At 40.5% G+C, this 26,332-nt stretch overlaps 1 protein-coding gene and 1 long non-coding RNA gene across 15 annotated transcripts in view; one reads left to right on the forward strand and one right to left on the reverse strand.

Annotated features, from left to right (window-relative positions):
• Window positions 1-9,287, reverse strand: part of FHIP1A (FHF complex subunit HOOK interacting protein 1A) — a 94,830-nt gene extending 85,543 nt beyond the window's left edge. For 3 of the 13 annotated variants that reach the window (XM_027456667.3, XM_027456663.3, XM_072037399.1), the window contains exons 1-2: window positions 8,775-9,057; window positions 426-534 (exon numbers count right to left, since the gene is read on the reverse strand). The gene's annotated coding sequence lies outside the window, so the exon portion shown is untranslated. The other 10 variants (XM_038178017.2, XM_027456664.3, XM_072037400.1 and 7 more) reach the window with 8 other exon arrangements.
• Window positions 8,370-24,655, forward strand: LOC106015444 (uncharacterized). 2 transcript variants are annotated; one of them, XR_005265232.2, is made up of 4 exons: window positions 8,370-8,542; window positions 9,172-9,271; window positions 14,135-14,259; window positions 23,219-24,655. It is a non-coding gene; the product is annotated as an uncharacterized lncRNA (long non-coding RNA). The 2 variants fall into 2 exon arrangements; XR_011809075.1 differs by lacking the exon at window positions 23,219-24,655 and adding an exon at window positions 14,480-15,041.
• Window positions 24,656-26,332: the final 1,677 nt, after the last annotated feature.

Raw genomic sequence — 26,332 nt, forward strand, 5'->3', positions numbered from 1 at the left:
AGGTCCTGAAGGGTTACTGAAGCAAACCTCAGGGGAAGCAAGGATGCATTTGGCCCTCTGGCCTTCTCTGCTCACTCCCATTGACCAGGCCGAAACAACCAGATGGCAGCAATTACTTCAAAGTAGCCTCACTCTGTTTGAAGTAAGGAACTGAGCAGTGGGGCTCATACTTTTGCTATGCAAACCTCAACCCAACCCAAGAACCAGCCCTGTTAAAAAACCCTTTACTGAGGGTAGAATTAAACCATTCTATGACAATAGCTTGGTATGATATTCTCTAATTTTACAGTTCCATAACCATGTTGACTCATTCTTCTCATCCACCATAATCTTTAAGTCTTTAAGTCCTTAAGTCCACAAAACAGAACGCTGTCTTTTGAGTCCGCTGCCAGAGAAAACTGTTTTTCAAGCACTTCAGCACTTACCCACAGTGAGTTCCTCCCGACGTTCTTTAAAAAGGGTGAAACTTTGACATTTTCTACCACAAGGACTGAAGATACCAGAGATCAACTGCTCCTCCTCTGTCTGCAGGGCCTGTTAAGAGTTTTGGAGAAAGAAATTGTATTAGCCTAACACAGTTTAATCTTAAAAATAAAATTATCTGGGCTACTTCCCATTTCTTTGTCATCTTCTAGTGCTTCAGAAGAATGTAAGTCCCATGAAAAATACTGGAATAAACAAAGTTAAACAACTGGGTCTACAAGTGTTCACTTCTATCCTCCCCTCTAAAAACAGAGGCTCGTCAGTTGCTTGTCAGTACCCCAGCATTACACACATCCTCCATGAGTTAAGATTTGCAGCAACTCAGGGATTACATCAGCCAGCTCTTACCCTTTGAATAATGTTTTTTAAACACTTCAGACCTAAACTTATCTCAGTGCTCTTTAAGTTGTCCCCTCCCCATGCCAGCTTAGGGTTGTAGCACTCGCCTCAATCATGGGTTACATTGGCCTCTTAGTCCCAGGCTCTCTTACAAGAGGATGAGGTGAAAAAAGACCTCGGTATGCTTTGTATTATCTGTCAAGAGCTCTAGTCTTCAAAGAGCAGCAAACCTTCCTTGTCTTGCTCTTCACTATCGTTATATTTCTCTAACGACTTCTTGTCAATCTTCGTCAGGCTGAGAGTTGCATTTTAGGATCACGTGCTTGTGCTCTAACTCTACACTTGCCCATACTAACCCAACTACTCCAACTACCAGGACTCCCTTACCCTCCTTGCTGTGTCTGATGTTAAAGAGCTCACTGGGAGCCAAACCAGCCTCTCACTGCTTTTTGGTTTCCCCTGTGGAGGAATAGTTTCTATTTCTGCATTAACATAATTTCCCGAAGGAACAATCTCTCTCCTGTGTCATCTTCTATTGCTCTTAACACACAGAAAGAGTGGATAAGATTCATGTTGACCCCACTCGACTCAAGTCTGGCTTTCTAAAAATCCCTTGGTTTATTTCACAGAAAGGCTTATTCTGCCTGCAACTGTTTCTTTCAACTCCCTGATGCCACAGACCCCAATATTCCTGTTCCTGAATAAGTAATATTTTTATCTCAGAATATTTGAAAGTACTGTGGCATGATAACCGCTTGGATCACATTATCTTCTGTCACAGCCTTTCGTCACTGCACCCAGTGCTGAGTGCTCCTGAAATGCTGCTGCTGGGTTGACGCCTCCTTTAAACCTCAACTGTTGTTACTTGAAATGTTTGCCAAAAATCGGTACAAATATCACCATTAGTAAAGGAACAGGCCTTCCTGCCAATACAACAAGGCATTATCCCCCACGCTTGCTGCTGCTTCAAAATCACTCAGTAACTTTCCACCTATTGAATCGCTGCACATGCACCTGCTACGGCAATGATAAGAACGTACAGCAAGTCCTGGATTTCAGCTATGCATAGCTTAGCACTTCCCAAACTAATACAACATCCATGAAATGCGAGCGACTGCTATCATTTTAGAGTTTTAAATTGTCAAGAGGAGGAATCAGATAACATTTCATTCATCTTTAATTCATTTAACTTTTTAAAATGTATCTGCACATGAAGTAATTCAAATGCTGTTGAATTTCACTGAAGGCTAATGGGAAATGTTCATGCAAATACAAGCCACAAATTCCGCTAACAATTTTCTTCCTTATAGGCAAAGACTAAAAGAAACCTTAATGCCTGGTAAAGCATTCAGATAACTTCTATATACACCAAAGGTCAAATAATTCAGGCATTTTAACTGAGCTGCCTTCAATGTCAGCAGAAACCAGGTCTGGGTGCCTACAACTTTGTCTACTCCCTCAGCCACAGCAGTCCATTTACTGAAGAGCATTATCACCAGCATTCACCTCTGCCCCTACGTCCTCAGTATTGGGTGGTGGATATCACTTAACTCTTCCAATTAACCCATTTTATTAACAGGTTGCTGAAAACAACGTCACCGACATGAGACATAACTTGCAAACAGAACACATCATAAAGGCAATGTTTGCTAAATGCCTTAGTTGTTTCTCTTTGAATATTTAAATAAATATTTCTCAATAGAAGTTCTTGTAAATAGAAAAAGGTTTTCTAAACCCAAGGACTCCACCAGCATCAAAGTGAAACTAACCCAGCTTGATGCAGCCTAGGGAATTCTGCAAAACCTCCTCCATTCTCCTATCGGCACTAGCAAGTCAGGAACCCCTGAGCACTGGGTTGTTCCTGGCAAAGATCACCACTGTGAAAATCATGCCAGCAAAAAACTGCTGAAGGCAGATGTAACCACTGACATCCATAAAACTTCTGTGGTATCTGGCAGCCGGTTCGCACTAACGTCTTCCAGTGCTGTTCACACTGCTGGGACCAAAGCATTAAGAACAGGAATCACTGAGGGGAAATTGTTTTGCTTTTTTCCCCTCCTTTTAAGAGAACGTAGTATTTCCACTTTACGTGCTGCTCGCCGTATGAAAATGTTTCAAGGAGCTGATAAAGAACTTTCCAGTTGTTTACCTGAAACCAGTCCAAGCGGGTAAGCATAATTAATCTCAATGCAAGTCAGGAATTCAGAAAGGAAATTGCCCACTTAGACCTAGCAATTCCAAATGTGATAACTGACTATGAACTGAATGGCAAAATGACTAACTATTGGAAAAAAAAAAAAAGGAAAAAACACAAGATTCCCTCAAAACAACAGACTACATGAACCCACCACCACTACCTTCAAATGTCAGTCAAGTCCCAGTAGGAGTGCTGCTCCCAGACCATGCCACAGGTATCCCAAGGGCATTTGGGTGGGTTAAACAACGTCAGAGCCAAACAAAGAGCAACACACCCTTTTTTTTTTTGAAGGCAGTAACGGTTTACAGAAAATTACTCGGCTGCTTAGCACCGGTCATAGCTGTACCTCACTCAGGCACATATGGGAGACAACATAAAGTAATTCCAGGTCACATGCAGAAGGGTACAGAGCCCTTGTCTCTGAAATGCATCCACATCTCTCTGTGCTTGGAGTAGTAATTAAGGAGTTCCTCACAAGGGGGAATGAGCTTTTGTCCTCCATAGGTTTTCTTATGGGAATACATTCTGAATTTATGGCACCATACTAAAACACGTTTATGGCACAGGCAAAGTGTCTAAGTGCCGCAAAACTCCAGGGAGGAAACAGCACAGCTATGCACAGCAGATTGGTCCAGTGGAATAAGATAAGCACACGTGATAATAAAATCAGCACCTCCCTACTCATACTCCCTTCTTCCCAAATACTTTCAAAATACATGCTTACAGAAACACTACTCTCAATATAACCAATACCAGTACAGCATTGCAGCAGCAAGCCAAATTATCTCTGCCTTTCACATGTGCTGCAACAGGGCAAGAACCTGCCACATCAAAATGAGTTAAAGTAATTTAATAAAAATCCACGCTACTTTTTTGGACCTGGCTACACCATGGCAGTTTCTCATTTGTTGCTCTGTTGTGTGTGTCAAAAACAAACACCTGAAAAAAATGGTTTAGTTACTATAAATATATCAATAATAGCAGTTGATATAACTAACTCAAAAATGCAATATCCTCAGCATACACTTTCTCTCCTGCACCAGGGTACGTGAGGTTTTACTAATGATTGTATGAGTCCTGTTGGGATTGGTTTTTCAGCAGTTCAGCTCTCCAACCAGCAGCGCAGTAGACAGCCAGCAGTTAAATTTAATTTACAATTCAAAAGTTTACTGGCATATAGGTCTTTTAAATAGCTTAAAGGGGTTTTGTTTGTTTGTTTGTTGTGCCAGTGTTTTGTTTTTTTTATGTACATTAGGAAATCCTTCTAGCTTGGAGCTTTCTTGCTGGCATCACTTTATCAGCTCCCCAGGCAAATTAAAATATTACTACAACAGTGACTACATTAGAGCTACTTATATAAGAAAGTTTCACAGAAATAAATCCTACCCTCCACTGATAAACAACACAGGCAAGTTGTTCAAAATGCACAATACTTAGGAGGAGAAAGGGCACAAGTGTCTCTCAGCAAGTTACTTACGCAAAGATCCCAGCACATGTTTTTATTACCATACAGCTTGTTTTGTTTTTTCAAACCAAACAACTTATACTAAGGCATGCAACTGTTCAAATCAATAAAACAACAACGTCTGTCATGCTATTTGGAGACTTGAGTAGAGGTACAAGGGACAATGATGACATTTGACTATCCTGCAATAACACAGCAAAAATATATAATAGTAATTTACCTAGCATTTTTAGCACTATTTAGCTATCTATTTCCCTACAGAAGCAGATAGCATGTTCTCTATAATGCTAATCATGATGAGACCAGAATTAACTGTCACAGTACACTTGGGCAATTCAGTATTACTTCACACTTGAACGTTTTTTCTTTTTTTTTTTTTCCTTTTTAGAAGTCATCGATTTCTCAATAACGTCCCTGTGCACCCATGGGGAGCCACCACAGTACGAAGCAGAACAAATTCCAGGACAAATATTGCAACTGCCAGGAAAACACGCTGCCTTTAGTTCAGAGACAGAACAAAGCAAATCAAAGACCTAAGTACACCTCCCACAGCCTAACCCTCATCCCTCCTTTTCAGGTGACAGTTTATTCTGGAGGAAAAAAACAGTGTTACTTGGTATGTATGGAACTGTGGTTTCAGGCCTCCTGCACCTTGTATCTGTGTCACATTTCCAAACTTTTCTCTGCCAATTAAAGCTAATCCCACTAGACACAAAGGTAACACTTTCACAGATGATGCCTTCAGGTGTCCTGATCCTCAACCACTATTAGAAGATCTGCTTTCATTCCTTACTGAATTGCCTCACCTGGATGCGTCCTTCAGAATCAACCTTTGACAAGCATTTTCTGGCCACATGATTTAAAAGTGAAAGTACTCTTACCACACCACCAAGATGACTCCTTTACCAGAAGATAACTACATGCAGTCATAAGAAGTCTTACGATCAATGCCATAAAACAGTAAGGCAGTATATGTTCCCGAAAGCTCCTTAGTCCTGATAACACTAACTTGAGCTAGGAATGCTTTATTACCATTGCAGCACCTCCAAATGCCAATCAACACCACAAAAATATATTGATGGATGGAATAATTACTCCTGCATAATGTACAGCACCATTTCTTGCTGTATGCATTCAAAAGTGCATTCAAAACAATTCTTTCAGCTTAGCCTAGTCAGTGTTCAGACCTGATCCAAGTCTAGCTGACCTGCTCTACAAGACAGATTGAAGTCCTACCTCTAACTTTCAATTGGATGAATCCAATCAGGACAAGGTACTGGAGCGTGTTTGTATGTGTTTTTTAAAGGTATAATTCTGACAGAATATCAGAAGCCTTTATTTTGTCACGATGCTGTACTGCAACGAAGACAAAAATTCAGAATTTCCAGGTCATTATTGCCCCAGCTTTTCACCAGAGCAGACCTTTGTAGCCTATCCCACGTCCACACTATCAGAGCAGTAAAAATGCATCTATAAACATCATTTCAACTATAAACTCATCTGTAAACATCTATAAACATCAGTATAGGCATCTACTGCCATGTGACAACACCACCTGAAATACACCATATGTTAGAGGAGCTACATGGAGCAGACTGCAAGACAAAAAATCAGTGTTTTGCTCTATCTTCCTGGAAGCCCTCTTTCCTTGGTGCTAAATAAGAGTACAGAATACATTTGTTTTCTGGGTGGTAGGTCAGACAGTCTTAGACTAAATGACTATCTGGTTAGGCTGAGAAGACCTCACAACTAAGCCAACAATGCTGTGTCAGCATGTTTAAATAGAGAGAACACTTGTGGCTGAAAAAAAATTTAGCACGTCTTAGAGTTTAAGTGTCTGTAAACCAAAATATAGTTTTAAAACTATTAGAAAAAGGATGAGTGGAACATGTGGTCTGAAAAGCCCTGTTCTCAGGGACACACAGCAAACACAAACATGCCAAATGCTCTAGACATGTTGTAAAGCACAGAGAGAACAGAGCGCATCTCTCTCAAATGTTTGAGAAAACTACAAGTCACAGTAAGACCAGGACATATAGACCTGCGTTGTCAAAGGCTTAAGTACACAACTCAGACATTAAGAACTATACTGAATTTCCATAAACCTCATTAAAATTTTAAAAGCTCTTGCAATGAAACATTCTGCAAACATCAAAAAGTACCATTTGTATACTAATAAAGATATATTTACAGGCTGCTGTTCCACCCTTGGATATATATATATATTTATTTTTTTTTTAAAGCAGCCTTAAAACTTGATGTACATCAAAGTAATCTCGATAACCCTTCAATGAAGGGTTTAACAGAGAAACTGGTGATTCAGATGGTACTGAGTCTGTAAGTCTGAAGACTTACACTTAGCAGGGTTCAATGCATTAGTATGATCTTTTAAAAAGAAAGTGCATAGACAGACTTCTAAAACTCAGCTTCGTATCATGATTGAATAAAATCATGCCAGCAGCAGTTTCTCCAATTTTGTTGCTCAAAGTTTTGGATTATATCAAGTTCCACATCCCACTTCAGAGGGAAAAAAAAAAAACACCCTTCACAGAGCATAACCTAATTTTTACCATAACCACCATATCGCTTTGACAGTAAAGTCTAAAAAAAAAAAAAAAAAAAAGTAAATGGAGTTATGTTTCTTTTACAGGCTTTAGCAACTCAGCTGTCATCATTTTAATACAATTCACTTATTTTTTCAAAGTATATATTGTCAGTCTTCATGGTTCAGCAAATAGATTAAAATAGCTGTTTGCAGAAGGCAACTGAAACATTTGTGTTGATTGAGATGAATCACAGAAAAAGGCATCTGGATGTTCAACAGCTTCGCAACTGCAACTGCCATCCTCACACCGATACATCACCAGTACAGTCTTGCCCTTTGCAACTATTTATACTTTACAAAGCAGATTATAAGGTTTTCTGTCTTTTCTTCCTCCTTTGACCTTCCACATTTATTAACGTACAGCCAGCAAGGAAGACATGAATCACAGCATCAGGACCTAATTCCTAGATTAGTTTCAGAGCAGGTGGACTCTTTATATACAGCCCAGCTGAAGGCAGCACATATAACGTGAAAATCCTAATCTGACTTGACTCCTTCAGGTGTTCTATCCCCTTCCAATTACCCTTAATTCTAAAAGATTTACCTCTAGAAGTTATGACACAAAAACAGCACAGGCCAAAAGCATGGGTGTGAACCGCATGGCTTAGCACTACTACTGCACTGATGTGAGAGAGCTCTTTGAACAAAGAGTTTATTACCACTCCCTCTTCAATCTGAAAACGAAACAAGATAAAAACATCACGCTTCGCTGCCAAGGAAATAAGGCCCTGAATTCTTCTGAGGGCTCCGAGGAGGGGTGCAAGCCCTGCGGTATGGATGAAAAATGCCACTGCGGACTCTGGAGCAGCGTCAGAGTTTCACGCTGATCACTGGAAAATATCAGGACAGCAAATGCAGAGGCAGATTCTGCAGTATTTTTCAGCTTAAAAAGTATGACAATGTATAAAAATAACACTCATTTGGAGGTATTTATCTTCTTATCTGCCTCTGGGATGATCAGAAGACCAATCACAGGCGCTGGGCAGGAGAAGGAGGAAATCAGAGCGAAATATTACCTCTGAACACCGCCAAGCCTGCCTCAGCATTTCTCAGTTTTCAGAGTTCACAGGTCCTGATGTGGCAGAGCCCCAGCAGCACAGCTCGGCCCCGCTCACAGCCCCCTGGCCGTCCCCGCACCGTCCCCACAGGGCCCCGGGACCGCCTCACGCCGCCCTGCCCGCCCAGCGCTGCCCTGAGGGCAGGCGGCAGGCACTTCATCGAGGCAAACTCAGCCCCTCGCTTTGCTGTGGCGCCCCAGAACACCCAAAGGAGCCTTTGTAAGTTTTCCTAAGTGACTGACGCGAGGAATTTCCTGAGAGAAAAAAAAAAAAAAAAAAAAAAACAGGTCGGTATTACCGGAGCGCTGACGGAGAAGTGCGAACCCCAACCGGCAACCTACGGACAGGGTCAGAGAGCCAACAAGCCAAGTGAGAAACACGCTGCTATCACACCTGTGAGGGGAAAAAAAAAAAAAAAAAACCCTCCCGGGGCAGCCAGGAGCCCTCCCCGGGCTCCCACCTCGCCGCTCGCCCCGTCCCGGCCGGCTTCCCGTCAGGGCACTTGGCAGCCAGGTCGCGCCCAGCCTCCCCTCCCCTCCCTGCGCCCAGCCCGCGGAGGGGGATTATGCCGGGCCGGCCTGATTTCCCGTGACCTACATAGCGCAACCGGCCCCCCTCAGCCCCTACCTGGCTCGGCGGCTCCCCCTCCACACGGCGGCAGGGCCGGGCCGGGCCGGTGTCAGAGCGGGGCCGTGCGGCTGAGTCAGGGCGGCGGGGCGGGGAGGAGCCGCCACCTGCCCGGCTCCGCCAGGCCCGGCCGCGCTGCCCCCTGCCGGCCGCCCGCTCCTGCCTCCGCCCGGGGGAGGGCGCCTGTAGGCGGCCCGGGGATCTGGGGATGGCTCGGGGCATTGGGGAAGGGTCCTTCAGCCTCGGGACGGCAGTAAAATACTAATAACAACGCACAGCACATGGCTCTGGGGCTCTACGGCTGTGCCCCCGGAGGGAAGGTGGCCCCGGTTATGCGCGTCACTAGATGGCAGTGTTATACACGCACCTCTGGTGTTTTTTTCTTCTTTTCCCTTAGCTGGTGCTGCAGCACACGACTGCCTGCCTGCCTGCACAAGTGCTGGTGCTCCTCGGGGTGCGTTTCTGCCAGCAGCTGCCTCCCAAGGGCTCTTTCCTCGGTGAGTCACCTCAGGCCTGCAGGGCCTGTGCCCCTGTGAGGAGTTGGAGGGGGAACTGAAGCCTGAAGTCACAAAAACTGAAAAAGCCCTCACAGATCATCAGGTTCAACCATCCCCTACCAATGTCACCCACTAACCATGTCCCCAAGCACCAAGTCCAACCTTTCCTTAAACACCCCCAGGGACAGTGACTCTACCACCTCCCTGGGCAACCCATGCCAATGCCTGACTACTCCTGCTTAAATTTCTCCTAATTTCTAACCTAAACTTCCCCTGGCACAACTTGAGGCCATTGCCTCTCGTCCTATTGCTAGTTATCTGTGAGAAGAGGCTGACCCACAGATCAAAGAAGGCACCCAGCTTCGTGCCATTGACTTCTCCTTCATGAAACAGCAGCAAACCAGAAATACCAACAGCCTTGTTAAATCCAGCCCAGGACAATTAAGAATTAGAAATTAACGGTAGTTTCCCAATGATGTTAGCTATAGCTTGTATTTCTCTATCCTTTAACTGTGGTAGACTGCTGTTGGTGAATAGTTAAGCATGGTTTGCTGTCTTCCTTTTTTTTTTTTTTTTTAAGGCTTCAAATGAATTAATTAGACTGTCAGTGTACTGATTGTGATTTTGCTAATGACTCCAAATAGGAAAAGACATTGGCCTATTAGAGTAACTGCTCATTTACATAAAGATATAATATAATTTACCAAGTGTAATGGTATTCTCTGTGAGCTCAGGAAGTGTTCTCTCCAAATGCACTATGTAATTAAAGAATAATTTACTAAGGTTGCTAACTACGTAGGTCCTCACAAACTAACTCACACCTAGGTATGCTGGAGTTAAGATTTCCCAACCCAGGACAAAGCCAACATCCAAAAATCCAGTCAGAAATTAAACTAACTTGAGTCAGGTTCCTCCACTTAGAATAACTGGAAGAATTTAAATATCTTGACATGTTGAAACTAAATCTAAGTTTTTGGAGCGAGGTGGGGGAGGAAGCAGCCATTCCAGAGATTATAGTTCTTCCCTCTTCTCCTGTTGTTTATTATTTTCAGAACTGCAAGATGAATTGTTAGTTCAACATTATTCTTTAATTGTACATGCTGTGGTAGAAGTGCTCAGCAGAGGTACCAAAACATCCTCATAGTCTGAATCCAGAATGAATGTTGCCCACCTCTCTGGTAGTTTACTTCTCTGTTGGAGACATGTATTTCTATGTTAGATACAATATTCTTTACCATTTGTTCAGGAAACAGCTTCTGCGTGCTGCCATAGCGCTTGGATTCACAGGTAGGTGGCATTCAGCATCTGCCTACAACAGCAGAGCATAAGCCAGCTTGGGAATTTGGTAAAAGTGTCTAGAGGACTCTAGCAGAAATTGAGAGGATACTTCTGTTTAAATTGCTCAGTCTCAGCAGCGTGGGAGTTGCCAGCCAGCGCACAGATGCCTTCATCATAAGTAGATCATTAAGGAGTAAGCCTCTGCAACAGGATCTGTTACAGATGCTGATAAAATCCATTTCATTTCTTTCTATTGCTGCTGTAAGCATTTCAAAAACACTCCATAATTATTTTTCATGGGGTAGTTAGGTGGAAGCCAAGATAGCTGTCCCTTTATATCCCTATCTCTTAATCATTAGATAGGCTGTTCTATCACACAGTTAGATGGAAGAGATGGAAATGTAAAGATGGCTTATCACAAACTCCTGCTAATCCTCCTAGTGGCCCTTTTTGTTTCGAAGGCATTCTTAGCATCTAAGAAATACTTCACCAAGATAAAACAGTAAGAGGCATAATACCTGACTGACAGGAGAGTTACAAGAACTAAAGGTAATGCAAGTTTTTAGCAAACAGCATATGCCTGTCTTGAATGTTGTGTCATCAGGACAAGTGTACAGCGTCTAGTAAAGTTTAAGCAATAATTACAGCTGAATTTGTATTTATAGTAGTTAGAGAATATAACAACATGTGTGGTTATACTTTTGGGCACTGGTTTTACTCTATGGAAAGATCAAGCTTTCTAAAGAAATTCCATGAAGTTTCTCCTTTCTGTGACCCAGGGACAGTTTTCATTTTGCAAATAAAATTGACAAAGTAGATTGGCAAGTGTAAAACAGACAGGTTTTAGAAGAGCTCTCTTACTGTAAATTTCTTCACCATTTTTGGTATGGTACATGTCTTTAAGTGTGCTTTGTGCAAAAAATTTAACTGTACTCTCCAACTACAAGCTTCAGGTGTGCTACCAGTGGAGAATCCATGAAATAGAAACAGTTTCATTAAGATGCAGGTTTTCTTTGATGTGTTGTAGATATCACCTCAGTAAAACAAGCCTGTACTACATTTGCTTCTTAGTGACAGTTCTGTTTTCCAGGAAAAGTATTAGAGAATAAAAATGATCTGTTTAGGAACAGAGAGAAATATGGGCATGTGTTCAAAGTCACGTGAAATGCCATGGTAGAGCCTTTCTTCCACACCTTCTGTGAGCAATAAGAAAAAAAATAAAATCTGCTTTAGATCTTAAGAAAGGTTCTTTAAGATCTTTCTCTGTACATACCCTAAAACCTTCATACAAAGAAAGACAAACACTATTTTAAATGCTTATGAAAAATCATCAGTTACTTCTACCTAAATCGTACTTCATCTGAAAGATATAAACCATGCTTATCCCTTAATGTTCAAAGATGTCCCCAAGCTTTGCTTTGTGATAGTTTTGCAGATATTTTGCTTCAGCACACAACTCACAGTGTAATGCCATTCTAAAATCATTACTACATGAAAGATAAATGTTTTACTTACGTGAATAGAATCCAGATACTTTGCTAGACTGGTAACTAATAAAAATATCCATGTAGATTGGAAATTAATGTTAACTTTCAGTACTTAAGCAATGTGTTTGTGATTGATGAATATGAGATCCATAAAGAATAAGAAATAACAATTTGTCTGCTAAGAAAAAGAAACAATACATTCTGAAATATCTGTCCTCTGATGAACAGAAACATCTTAAAAGATCTCATAAACTCATCTAATTGGTATTTTTTGATTTACTCATTCCAAGAGGACTTCTTAAAATAAAAGAAAGTTTATTAAAGAAGTTTTATACCTGCATTTAGTTAAAAAAAACTCACCTTTGACCACTATAAATTAGCGATTTATGAGACAAATTAAAATAAATTCACTGTTCCTTTAACAAAATTATTTTTCCTTTTTAAAACCAGATTTGGTTATCTATGATACACTGTAAGGGCCTGACACTAATTTTGAGAATAAGTTAATTCATTGTGCTCCAAAAGTCAGTCCACTTATAGCCTGCAATTTCTCATATGCTATAAAATGGCACAGGTCAGCACTGCTATCAAAAGAAGTAATCTTGCCTTTCTTCACCCATTTTGTCTCTCCCTAAACATCCTGGCACAGAACATTTATGCAGCTGTTTAATAAATGAGATCAGTTCCCTGATCCAGATTAAAATTAACCCTCTTTTTCTATGGTTAGCTTAGACATGGATCAGGTCTCTGATCAGGTTCACGTGCCACCATATAAATCCTCACCCTGACAGAAAAGAGGAAGCAGTGTGCGTACAGGAATGAGGTGGGACTACATAAATCAGCATAAGGAACGTGTGAAACTATGGTTCTAAAAACCTTCTTGTGTTGTTTTTCTTTTATTTTTTGTTTTGTTTGAGAGTATGGGTCTAAAGCATATGCTGCAATATCCTCAGCATTATGTGAGAACTTGCCTTTGTCCTATTCAGAAATTCTGTTTTTCTCTTTCTGCTTTGAAAACACAGAGCTGAGTCCTGGACTTGTGCTGTAAATCCTTCAAGCTGTGTACTTAGGAAGGAGGAGGACAACTGATAACTTCTTTAAAATAAAGTCTCTCTTCCCACAGAAACAAACAAACAAACAAAACTACTTCTATCTCTATAGGCTGTTACCAGTTCAAGGTAGTTTCAGGACAGAAAATTCTTCAGGCTGTTATAGATTTCTTCTGGATTTACTAACCCATCCCTGCCAGCAAAGATTTATGTCTGGCCCCTAGCAAATTGCTTACCTTAAGAATACAGCTGAAGGATATTTAACAAAAATATGTCCCTAGAGGAAGAGCAGTGGTTTAGTCCTGATTTTCTAATTATAAATTATCCTCCAAGGTCCAGTGGGAGCTTCAAGCAAGAACTACATTTCTTAATAAAAATTAGGTTATCAGCATTATTATACTTTTCTAGTTAAACAGATTGTGATTATAGCTAACATGGTATTTAAGCAAACAGTGCCAAAGCTACTCTTCCATAACCTGTAACCTGCCCATATGTCACATGTAGTCAATAGTGCAAAAAAATCCTGGTGTTCTGTCCCTGCCCCCTAGAAAGTCACCTCAGACAAGCTGGATTTAATCATTTAATTATCTCAGATTTAAAAAAAAAAAAAAAAAAAGTGTTGACAGTTGATCAGTAGGGAATATTTTAGTAGACCTGAATAGCACCATTGAACTCAGATAAAAGGCCTAATCTCAGCTAATTACAACGTGATCTATGTCAATTCCTTAGAGAAACAGGCACTCATTGATACCTGCAGAGTATTCTCCCTGTTTTGATAAAGTTCCCCCCCCCCAGCCCCAGGTTTTCACTACTACTTTGCCATTGCAAAGTGACATTCTGTCTGCTCTCATAAAACCTTCCGCTTTGTCCTCTTGACAGACCACCTTCTTGGGAGGCTGTCTAATCGCTGAGCTACTGGTAATGGGAATAGGTTACCTGCGATACAGGAAAATCCTGTGGTCTGTGTTGCATTAAGCCCATTTGCCAGATGTGAAGTTGGACATTCTAGATTTTTTTTTTCCTGAACTAACATGACTTTGCACCCACAGGAAATTGATACTAAGGCACGGTAAAGAAAGAATTTGTCGTACTGCATGTGCTACTGGTCTCTGAATAGTACTTCTGTCCATCTACATGCCTGAAGATGCAAAGAAAACAGGCAATGAAAGATCTCGTAAGTCCGCACGTCTCTCTTACACCACTTAAAATACAATGAAATATTATTAAGTATCATTTTTATGTGAGCATATGAATACTGATTTCCTCTATGAATGAATCAGTTCTAGACACGAGATGAGGTATTCAGCTGCTAGACAAAAAATCTATAGTGAATCAGAGAGTAATTCCTAGTAGTGTTTTGTTCCTCTGCATGTTCTTTTTTGTTCCTTCCTTAGGTCTGGAATAAAGTGATTCTTTACCATTGTCAGATAGTTTGTGAAGTCAGGAGGCACTACTTTCTACAGAAAAAATAAGAGAGAGAAACGGTACTTGCAAAGGAGGAAAACTGCTTTGTGTTTCTTGCACATGATGTACAGATTTATTTTTTTCTTGGAAATTGAGGTTTTTTTTTAATGTTTTATATTATAGCTTATCTTCTCTTCAGAGTTTATGGCTAAGTCATAATTATAAAGTAAACTGAGAAAAGTCTTTATTTTTTGAAAATTTGTTTTTCTCATTTTTACCAATAGCAATTTTATTTATGCCAAATAAATAGTATAAGAGAAAAGTTGGGCACCTATCTTTGTGCAAGGTTAATTACTAGAAACTCTCAGGGCAGTTAGAGACTCACAGAAAGAGACAGAGAATAGTCAAGACGAGAACCATTATGTATGATTTCCAGCAAGTTCACAGTCCTAAAGCTTCATATTTTTAAGGTCCCTCCCTGTTCTGCAGGGTATTCAGTAGGAACTTTTATTGAAATCCAGAGCAATTTGCTGAAATGGAGGCCAATGGCCATTTGGAGAGGTAGGATCAAGGATCACCATCAGTAGGTGGCTAAATTGTTTAAAACAAAATCCTATGGGGATAAAATAAAATAAAATAAAATAAAATAAAATAAAATAAAATAAAATAAAATAAAATAAAATAAAATAAAATAAAGAGAGAGAGAGAGAGAAAAATCTTGCAGGTGAGAACTTCTCATAACCCTTCACATTTCAAAGTCATTGAATGAAATGCATAAACAGTGTTAGGATCAAAGACCAGGCCCCAAGTCTCCTTCTCTCCCTTCGAGAGCTGAGTTCCTATCTGCCAGGTGGCATATGCATGCTCCACTTGCTTGCTCTTCCCAGCCTGGTGCACTTTGCAGCATACCCCTGCTTCAAAAGACTCCCACTTTGTGTAAATTGCTGGGTAAGAAATACTGAAGCAAGGAAGGAAATGTCAGTTTGAATTTCTTGGGATGAGGAAAAACTAAACCTTACTCTTTTATTTTGTAGGCAAATGATCTCTCAGTGTACTATTTCTAGGGCCAAGAGCGGCTCCTTTACAGATGCCTTTCTGCAGAGAGAAAAGTCTCTTTGCTTCTTACTAAGAGCAGTTTCTAGACTCTGGGCGTTAACTAAATGAAAATCTCCATTTTCTAGTCTCTAATTCATACACTGAATCTTCAGAAAGGGCAGGTCTGCAGTTGCACTCTTGTGTGTTGTCTATCTTCTAGACAGAGCTCCCTGCTCAGTGGCAGGCTATTTGGATGGTCTTTTTAAGTGGCTTAGCTCTCCTCATGCACTCTGTGTAGAACCTGTAACTCAGTTACAAATTTCATTCTAGCATCTGGAAGCTAGGCAGTGCCACTGCTGCTGGAAATCTGGCCAGTACTGTCTTGATGAAGGCAAAATAGAGAACCTGAAATAGTCTGAATTCTAATTCAAGGGAATTTGCCCTTCAGCAGCCTTTTTTAGGGTATTTTTATTGAGTTGTTTTTCTTTTCCTCTTTTTTTTTCCTTAGGCTTCTCTCCTAAAAACAAGATTCTGTAATATTTTACTTGCATTAAAGGAAACTTGCATATAATTGCAATCTATACTATGCAAAAGAAAACAATGCACAGTTAGTATCCCCGTAATCCTAGGTCAGATTGCATAGTGCTGTGTTGCTCATTTTGAACTTGGTCTCTTACAATTACAGAAATACAGCCTAACTGTACAACATTCATTGTACATATTCATCTCTGAGAATCAGTTACCATTTGCACACCCAAGAACTTGTATATTTACAGAATGTAAGCTGTCAGATACTATTGTCTTGAGAGTCCTTATCAAAAGACATTACATGTTCAAGTTTAAGCTTGACACCTTTGTTTAAAGAATAATCATTTTTAGGGAGTCTGTCTTAGCATGCAGCCACTGGAAATGATAATCCTGATGGAATTCAGTGTTTTTCATTTGTTGGCCCTGGCAGCTGTGCGTTAGTAAAATAAATAAATTAAATAAACAGCAACATCTGTTCCAGTCGCTGGGGGCTTATTGCTGGAGTTATCTGCATCAGATGGGAGGAGAAGCTCTAGTGGAGGAGTTCTGCTTTCCAGAGCAGAGATTAGCGAACTCACTAGGAATAAATACGTTGACTCGTGTGACCTGTGGGAAATATCTCACCTGCCAAATGATGACGTTACCTAGTATTAAAGTCAGAAGTCCTTTAGCATCTATTCTGTGTTATTCATATGAGTATTATATTTCGAGAGCTCCTGTGGTGTCAGTCTGTATCTTATGTAGCTGAGAAGCAAAGCCCGTTATTTTTTTTTTTAGTAAATTATTCTTGGCTCCAGGTTACCTTCCTCTCTCTCTTCTTTAGGAACAGTATGAATGTGTGTGTGTGTGTGTACATGTATATGAATATACACATAATCCTCTGTGTGCATATTTGCATGGGGGGGATTAGACAATACACATATGACTTTACGTGCTGTAGTCAAGGCACCTCCCTGTTTTGTTTTGATAAACTAAGCAATAAATGTACTGGATAGCTGTGATGCACAGGCAGTAAAACTAGGTGATCTAATAATGCCTCTGGATTTAAACTCCATGCATCTCTCCATAAACAAACCTGGGAGAGCAATCACACAAATAGGTATTCCTACCTATTAATTTAACGAATGCTCTGCTACATTTTTTTTATTTTTATTTTTTGAAGTGTAACATAAAGTCTTAATCAGCCAGACACATGTAACTTGCCAGTGCCATCAAAATTGTCCGGGAGTGTAGTGGAGAGCTATAGGAAAAGAAATGGCAGCATGAACCAGAATGGTTCACTTCCCTTACTGGAATCCAGAAACTCAAACAGCAGTGGCTGACCAGGTTTGCAACCATAAGCAGAAATACAAGCTAATTAAAAAATATTACATCGGAAGGTTTAAAAAGAAAAAGTTGATAGACTTCAGAAGATCGTTGTGCTGCTGGAGTGCTGTAGCTGTGTGCTGCATGGCTGTTTCTGTTGGCAAGATCAGGTTTCTGTAAAACTATTTCTGTACTGAGTCCTGAGCACTTAGGGGTTTATGGTCGTTAATCCGTGCTTAGATGGAGCCTGAAACTCAGGAGAGGGCTTCCTTTGACAGAAGTTGCTCCCCTCTGGGGAGGCAACTCGTTCCCCACCTTCTTATAGTTGTTGTACAGACACCAATTCGGGTCTGACCATAGCAGCCACAGAAACACAGAATCTGTTGTGTGGGAAGGGATCTCTGGAGGCCACCTAGGCCATATCCCTGCTGAGAGCAGGACCAAATAAATCCAGTTGCTCGGGGCCTTGTCCAGGCAGGCTTTGGGTGTCTTATATCCAAGGATGGAGATCTCACAGCTTTTCTGGGCCCTTGTTCCACTGTTTGGCTGCCCTCACAGTAACAGTTTTTCCTGATAGCTAGTGGGATTTTTTTTATTATTTTATTCTAACTTAAGCCCGTTGCCTCTTGCTCTACTACTGGGCACCTTTGAAATAAGCCAGGGGCACACTGCTAACTCACGTTCAGCTTGTTGTCAAACACAGAGCTGCTTTCTACCTAGTCAGCTTCCAGCCTGCAGTGTTTTATGAGGTGGTTCCACCCTTGACACAGGACTTTGCCTTTGCCCTTGTTAAACTTGATGAGGTTCCCAGCAGCCCATTTACCCTGGGTGCAGTGGCCTCTCTGAATTAGCAGCATATCAGCTGCACCCCGAGTTTGGTATCATTCCTAAACTGGCTGTGGTTGCAAGCCATCCCATTATCCAAGCCTTTATTAAAGGTGTTAGACACTAGAGGCTCCAGCCTGAAGGCACTGCGGTAACTGACTGCTGGCTGGATTTTATACCATTGATCACAACGTCCTTGGCTTAACTATACAGCCGGGTACAATGTCTGGCTTCCTAGGAGAGGCAGCTGTCAGGGAACGTAATGCTTATTTCCTTAATTTTAATCAATAGGAGGCTGTGGCATTGTTATTCCCATAGCACGTGCACTAGAGGGCAGTCAATAAAGTGATGTGATTGCAGGTTTAAAGCCATGAGCAAGTGGGAGGTGGTGGTAGCGTGAGCGGTAGCAGCTGAAGCCTAGGAAGAGGTGTCAGCACGTCTTGCTAGTTTGCTGGTTGTTGCAACACACTGCTTCGAAGTCAACAAATAAAATGGGTTCAAAGAGAGTTTAAAAAAAGGAGAACAAGTCCCACTATTATAATTTATATTTTTAAACGTACTCCTGGTACTGCCTCTGTCTCAGAAGGCTTCTGAACTGTTAATTACCTGGTTTTCATCCTCTTCCCCTAAGTGTGTATCGTCAGCTATTGCAAAAGATGGGACATTGGACTGGACAGACGCAGCTGTGTGAGCGTTTATGAGGACTTGACTTCCACCTCTTTTCAAATTAGAAAGATGAAAGCATCAACAGGCTAAGTGGTAGTGAGATAGACACTGAAGGAAAGAACATGTTGAGTTTGTTTTGATATCCAGAAGGAAGTGGAGGAGGTTGGAGGTTCCCACTTTCTTTTTCATCCTTTGAAAACATCAATTAAATGTAAGCAGCAGGTGCAGAAGAGAAAGGAGCGGAATATGGTCTACTTAGAGTAATTGCTGGAGCTCTGGGAAGAGTTAGATTTACCAGTTCTCTCTGCTTTAAGCATTGAATGGCAGCCAAGTCAGATGGGTATGTGTGTGGAAAAGGGGAATATGTAGGAATCAGAAGGAACATGAACATGCTAGCAAAGGCTTCTTCAACTTTGTGTGAGGGTGCTTTTCAGTTTTAAAACTGTACCTTATTCTGATATATTATTTTCAGGCTTGCTGCAGTGACAGTTACTCATGAAAGTATAATGCAGCCTATATTGGATTACTAATTGGTTGGCATTCCTCTCTCCACTTTTCTTAATTTTGTATTACTTCTGGTCTGCAAAAAACATTAGCAATATGTGGATATCACAGATACAGAAATAAGGAATTGCAGCATGAAGATATTTATTGTGTAATAACTAAATTTGGTAATTGCAGCTATTTGAAGTGTAACTTTATATGGTTCATATCAAATAATTATATTTTTTAAGCACAATGAGCTATATAATTTAGTGGCATGGGAAATAACCTCTTAAAAAGTTGCTGTGGCTAATGCTTTTTTCATACTGATTTTATGCTTGTAGAACTTCGTCAGCTTTAATGGAATTAATCCCAATTTTCATTTACAAAAATGCAAAGAAACCTCAGCCTAAGCTTTACTTTACATACTGTTTCAAGTGTGCTTGGAACTGCTAAACCCACTTAATTCCACATAAAATTAAAGTTTAAAACAGAGCGTGCTAATTGTTCTCATTTCACACATAAGCTTCTGTGGCAAACAACAAAACAGACAATGTTCTTTGACATTTTAGATTTACTGTACAGGTTGAATATTCAGTGGCTTTTGAGCTGTATTTTTATCAATGAAAAGTCTGTGAAACCCCTTGACTGGAAATCAGTTTGTATTAATGAAATCCACTAGCTCCCATAGACTATGGAAGTACGAACTGCCTGTATCAAAGGGAGGAAAAAGCATTTGATTTTTAAGACATAAATCAAGCCTTCGTTTCTTGCTCTTTGATCAGTTTTGCTTATGTGGGCACGTAATCTGACCCCCTTTGCCATCTAATTTTCAGACTCTCCCTCCCTTCACTATTCAGCTTTTATCAAGGCCAGATTTTTTTTTTTTATTTTTTTTTTCTGCAGGGAACAGTCATGTCTCATTCATTTTTCTCTCTGGTGTTTAGAATCCCTGTTGCAAAGTTTAAGCCATTAGGAAATGCCCACCTCTTGGAACATCAAGCACATCTTTTTTTTTGTTACTAGGCTGCCGCACCATGGCCGTATGCGTAAACTACAGTTGTAGTTCTGCTGAAGTAAGCTGTACCGCAGGAGTTTTTGTGAGTGTGATAGATAAATCAGGCTTTCATTTCTTGCTTTGCTCCAGGGAGAGTATTATTACCTTACAGAGGACAAACTAATAGACTACCATTCTACCTGTAGGCACCAACCACGCTGGTATCTTAAGTATGTTACAGACTATCCTTTTGATCATTAATACTGTGCATACTCTAGTATCCCAACATGTAATTTATCACTATGCTGCTTCCCCTGGCTGTTAGTAGTAGGATACCCTAAATCAGTGCTATTTTAAATTGGATTTTCAAGTGAGAGAATATTCAGACTTTTATGCCAGTAAGCAAAGGGATAAACTTTCAAAATACCTTCCCAAAGAAATCAAGTAGATGCATCAACTGAAACATATCTGATGTCCTTTTTAAGTGTGAAGTTTTAATGGTTTTGAATCTGTGCATCAATTAAGTCACAGAAGTGAAGCAAAGGGTGTTTCAAACATAGAGCCCAATAGGTAGCCATACACAGTGGTTTAAAATGACTATCAGTTTCTACATAACATATTGTCAGGGCTTCAAAATTATCCTGTTTTCTCTATAAACAATAGCTACCATTTGAAAATATTCTGAAAAACTAAAAGTCCAGAGCAAAGGGAACTCATTCAGGAGAGAAGAAAGAGGTCTTATTGGCACAGTAGCCCAGCAGCTTGAAAGCAAGCTAAAAAAATTCATATGTATTTTCCTCTGAATATTCTCCTGTATCCACTCTTGGGTGTGCTGGAGGGCAGAGGGGAAGGAAGACTGTTAAAAATTAAACAGCTTGCTCTTACTAATATAAAAATCCATCATGCAGTCATCATTGATTTAAGCTAAAACAAGTGCTGACCTTTGGCCATGTTAGTAACATTGTTCCAGAAAATCTCTATGGCATTTTAATATTTTGTGTTAATGTAGATTAACATTATTACAAGGAACAAAACTCCTTAGACTAATGTTCCCCAGGATGTTCGACCCCAAGGCACCTTTGATTTCTAAACAGAACCCACTGTTAAAAGTGCTAATGAGTGCTGCCAAAAAGGTAACAGTCCTATGCCCTAAGAAGCCAAACTGTGATATATATTAGGAGGCTCTGAAGGCCCTGGTTATATCTCCCCATTTAGTAATATCACAAGTAAAATTTATTAGGAACAGGAGGCTGAGAAAGAAAGGGAGATCAGAAAACAATGTAAAGCAGGAGCTCAAAAAGAAGCTGGATGAGAAACAGCTTGGGTATGGGAACTAAACCAGTAGAGAAGGAAATAAATAATTTTTTTTAAAAATAAAATAATTTCCCAAGTATTTCTGCAGCAGTCAGCACAAGCAAGAGCAACATAAGAGGTGTAGCTTAAAACCATACACTGAAGTTGCAAGTGTCAGTATTGAAATACAAGAAAAGTATTTTTAAAGAACAGGGATGCTGCCCAAATAGCTCGAGACTGGAATGCAAAAGAAAGCGAGGCTGCCTGAGGCGTGATGCAGGCAGCGCAGGAACCTCCTCTGCTGCTTATTTGTCATAGCAGAAGCACCAGGGTCCCTCGAGTACCGACCGGTGCTGTGTGTACAAACCCAGGCAGTGCTGCAGTGCAGCAGGCTTTGGCACTGATCACATACAGCTGAAGCACCGTCTGCCAGCAAGGCTAAAGTGTGAGACTTGGAGCAGGAGAGAGTGAAATAATACCAACACAATTTGTGTTGGATAGCACTGTGGCAGGTAGATGCACAAGCAAAGCATGTATGCAGAGGCACAGAGCTAACAAGAGCTAGGTTAGCTGCAGTTTCCAGGAATTAGTTCAGCTGTTGGTTGAAGATGGGAAATCAAACTGCAAATCAGATCAGATCCTGTAACAGCCACCACAGTTTTTGAGCTGCTTTAATAAACCAAATGATTTCCTTCTCCTGGAGATATTAAAAATGCCCTTCTTGTACAGTATGTTGTATCATTTTTCCTGGAAATTTTTGCATAACTTAGTTGCCATTTATATTTTTTTTTCCTACATTCTTCCTGCAGGGTCGGGAATCCCAGTGCACTGTATTGCAGTAGGGCTGCAACAGGACTGTAATTTATGCCGCTGAATTCCACACATAGCTATTCTCAAAATGTCACTGTCCCTTTGTTTTTATAATGGCATTGTATTACAGGACTATATTTAGTTGAAAACTTTTCACCTGTAGGTCTGTCTCTGCTTCCAAGACAGTAGGTGTCTGACATTGATACATGTATTTAAAACAAAATAACATGCCCTCAATAGAACATTTTGGAAATGTAAAAGCATTTCTTAACACTGCTGAGTGATCACAATCCCAAGAAAGAGACCTTTTTTCCCTTGTGCATCTGAATCTTTCACCAGGGGAAAAGGCCCATTAAACCAAATCAACCTTAGTGACAAGATGTGGAAATATAGATAACTGCTTTTACCTTATCTTTGTTTCCTCTTGTTCTGTTTACTAGAAATTAGTCAGGCAAACAGATTCTGTGTATTTATTTTGTCATAGAGTCCAGGTGATCGTGCCTAAAGAATACAAACGTTGTTTTCCTGGTGTTTCTCGCTTGCCACTAAAGACCTGGAGTAAGTAGTGTTACTGAACCTACAAGGCTGGAGCCCTGGAGAGGCAGAGTTAGTTACGTGCTTCTGCAATCCTGGTCAAATGCCATTTTGCTTGCCTGACAGTTTCCATATGCAGTGTGCTTCCTTTCTCTTGTCTGGTTGTTGGTTTATTGGTGGTGGTGATTTTGATGGTGGTTTTTGTGTGTGTTGCTTTTGTTTAGTGATTTTTTTTTCCTATCTGTTTTGCCAGGAAGCAATTCCCTGCAGGATCAGCGCATCTGTAAGGTACCCAGCACAAAAGGGACCGATCTGAGTTGGAAGCTCTTTGTGTCATTATAATCACACTAATAAGTTCTTTAGCCTGGGTACTGTAGCTCATTTGATCAGATTTTACCAGATGTGCTTCCTCACAGCACTTCTTTCTCAGTAATATTCTGGTTTAGTGGGGAGGAGAAGATGAGAAGGAGCAGGGCACCTGCTACAACACTTGCAAAGTGATGGAGGTCACGGTCAGATCCAATTAAGAACAAGAACTGAAGAGATAGTTAGTTAGTATCCCCGTCAGCTATCCAGTGCTCTGTCCTCTCTCACCTCAGTCCAAGTTTTGCATTAAAATAATTTCCTGCCTTGATTTTCCTCCTTTGTTTAATTATCTGTATTGTTTGCTCTATTTCTTTTCATGTTACATTTATTAAGCTATTTCTTTCCCTGTTGGCTTAACTGCAAAAGTCTTGTGTTGAATATGCATGGAATCTACTACAACCTTCAGGCACTGGTGAATCTCCAATACTGTTATTTTATAATAGATATTTTGTGGACACTACACACACAGTAGTAGTAAATTTATTGAAGTGTAAAGAGAAAAAAACCGCTCGGTACAATGCAGTGCTTCAGGACCACAATTTGGTATAGCTCTCCATCACAGACAAACATCAAGTTATACTGTCTGTCATAAAAGAATTGGATGTGATAAATTCTGTGAGCAGTATATTAAATTTAAGGCTTGAAAACTAGCCACTTTCACAGTGCCAGCTCCAGGAAGCTGGCTCGATTTCCCTTTGGCTTGATATTTAACAAATTGCCATGAAATTATGTGGGTGTTCCTTTCTTTCTCTTCAAAACACTGCCTTTTGAAACTTCACTCTTCAATATTTTCTGTGCACATCCTAATGGATAAACATTCACATCTCAGGATTTCTCACAATTGGCAGAAATTGGCAGCTTTGTTGTTTGTGAGAAGAGGCAAAGGACAGAAATGGAATGGCATTATTGCCCCATAAATGTGATTTCATCAAATGAGCCTGCAAGCCTGGAAAATTCATAGTTCTCCCTTTGGATTGCTTCAACACTGGATGTGTTCTGTGGATAATGCGGGGACTTGCATGCCTGGTCCAAAACCAGCTGAAGTTGGCAGAAAGATTCAATTGTTTTGATGGTAATTCTTTGGAATATATGTCCTTATCTACTGACATGGATTAAAATAAGTATACGGAAATACCTGTGCCAAGCTTCTGTTCCATCCTCACTGCCAGATGACAACTCAGGGAAAGCACTCATGGTTTTGCTGCTTTTCAGATGGGGAAACCCAGTCTTGATGTAAGTGGGAGCCTGCCAAATCAAGTAAATGATGCATCAGCTGAAAGACTGCAAGAGAATTTTTACGCTGTGTGTCTAGAAGCGGGATGAATGAATTCATAGCCTTAGGGGAGGATCGGCAAGACTTTAAGCCATCCTTTTAATCCTCTGACGCTGGATGTCTTTGCAACTGGCTGCAAGCCTAGGGAGTCTCTACCAGCCTGGTGCTGAAGTTCTGGCTCTGACAGCTTCCATGTGCCACATTTTGCAAGAGGCCCTTGAATAAACAGCCTTTATGTTCTTTTTTACACCACCGGCTGCAAGGGCTCCACCAACCGCAGAACACTCCAGCTTTCTTAAGGGGCATAAAGCGGGTAGAGCACATGTGATGATATTTACTGTGCACAAGAGCTACTTCACTTTTATTGAGAAGCCCAAAATAATTTTTATGAGGCTCACTTACCAGGAAGCGGTGTGTTGATACGTCTCTCTTGCCACCGATTCTGTTCACCACTGAGCTGGCACCCCCAGAAATACTGGAGAAATGCAGATGTAACTCCTGAGGCTATGCCAAAACCTATGCAAACCTTTCTTGTGATCAGTCTAGATCAAAGTGGACCCTATAAGTTCATCATAAATGAGCTAAAATTATACAGACAATAAGTACAGAAACACAACTTTTTATTGCAGCTAACAAAAGATTAATGTAACTGAGATAAAAATGAGGAATCCATCAAACATGCAGTTGACAGAACAAACATAGAAACTGTGATATCAAATCTAAGTCCAGAATTTCTGTGAATAACAAACAACTCAGCATCTCCTTTTATTCTTTTTATTTCCTTGATTAAGCTATTAAAGACTGGGGGGTGTTTGGGGGTGTTTAGAAGCCAGAAATTAACCAGAATGTGTAGAGCAATTTTGCTCTCTTGCTTCCACCACCCTGTTTCTGTTCCTTAAAACTGCTCATACTTATTAGTGGTCACGTCTCTGTCCTTCACCAATGAAAAGTCTCATGAGATAGTCCCTCTAGATGGTTTCTGATTCTACCATTTCTATCTGGATTCTTTGTTAGCCCTTATAATAATGATACTTCTGGTAGACTGCTTGAAATAAGCTTTCAAGTAGTATGTGTGTATTAGCCAGGCTGACTGAAGACAAAGGTAGTATGAGAACTGTAAGGCCTCTTAATGAATAATTTCAACATAAAAGACCCACATAACAGGACTCTGGAAACATTAGACATTAGACAAATCAAAAATCAGCTCCCATGGACACCCTTTTTAAAACATTTTTCCTTGGTCCAGTAGAATCTGTTCAGTTTTCTTCCTCAGGAGTGCTACAAACTTCTGATTTTCCTATTTCTTCCTGGCTCACTGTGTTCTGATACCATTTCTCACAGAAAAAGATTGTCTCTTGGAGAGTTCAGTTACACATGCTGTTCCAGTGATCCTGACAAGGATGGATGGTAATAAAAATTGTCTGTCCTTTGAACGTGATTTGGATTACACTGCAGAAATTACATGTCAATATTGGATAGAGCTGTAAGGGGGATATACACAAGAAATGTAGGGTTATATGTGCACATGATTCGTCATTCCCCTCTTGACATCACTCACTCTACATGCCTGTTCTTTATTTATAGGCAAGCAGCATGCTGACATTTCAATATTCCTTCAGCTCACCAGTTCCGAGTAGAGTCACAGTGAGAAAAGCAACTTGTGTAACCATGAAATTCATTTCACTGGATTTCCCAAGAATTTAATTTTAAATTGAAAGGTAAGCCATG

The sequence above is a fragment of the Anas platyrhynchos genome, chromosome 4 (genome assembly GCF_047663525.1).
Source record: "Anas platyrhynchos isolate ZD024472 breed Pekin duck chromosome 4, IASCAAS_PekinDuck_T2T, whole genome shotgun sequence".
Lineage (NCBI taxonomy): Eukaryota > Metazoa > Chordata > Aves > Anseriformes > Anatidae > Anas > Anas platyrhynchos.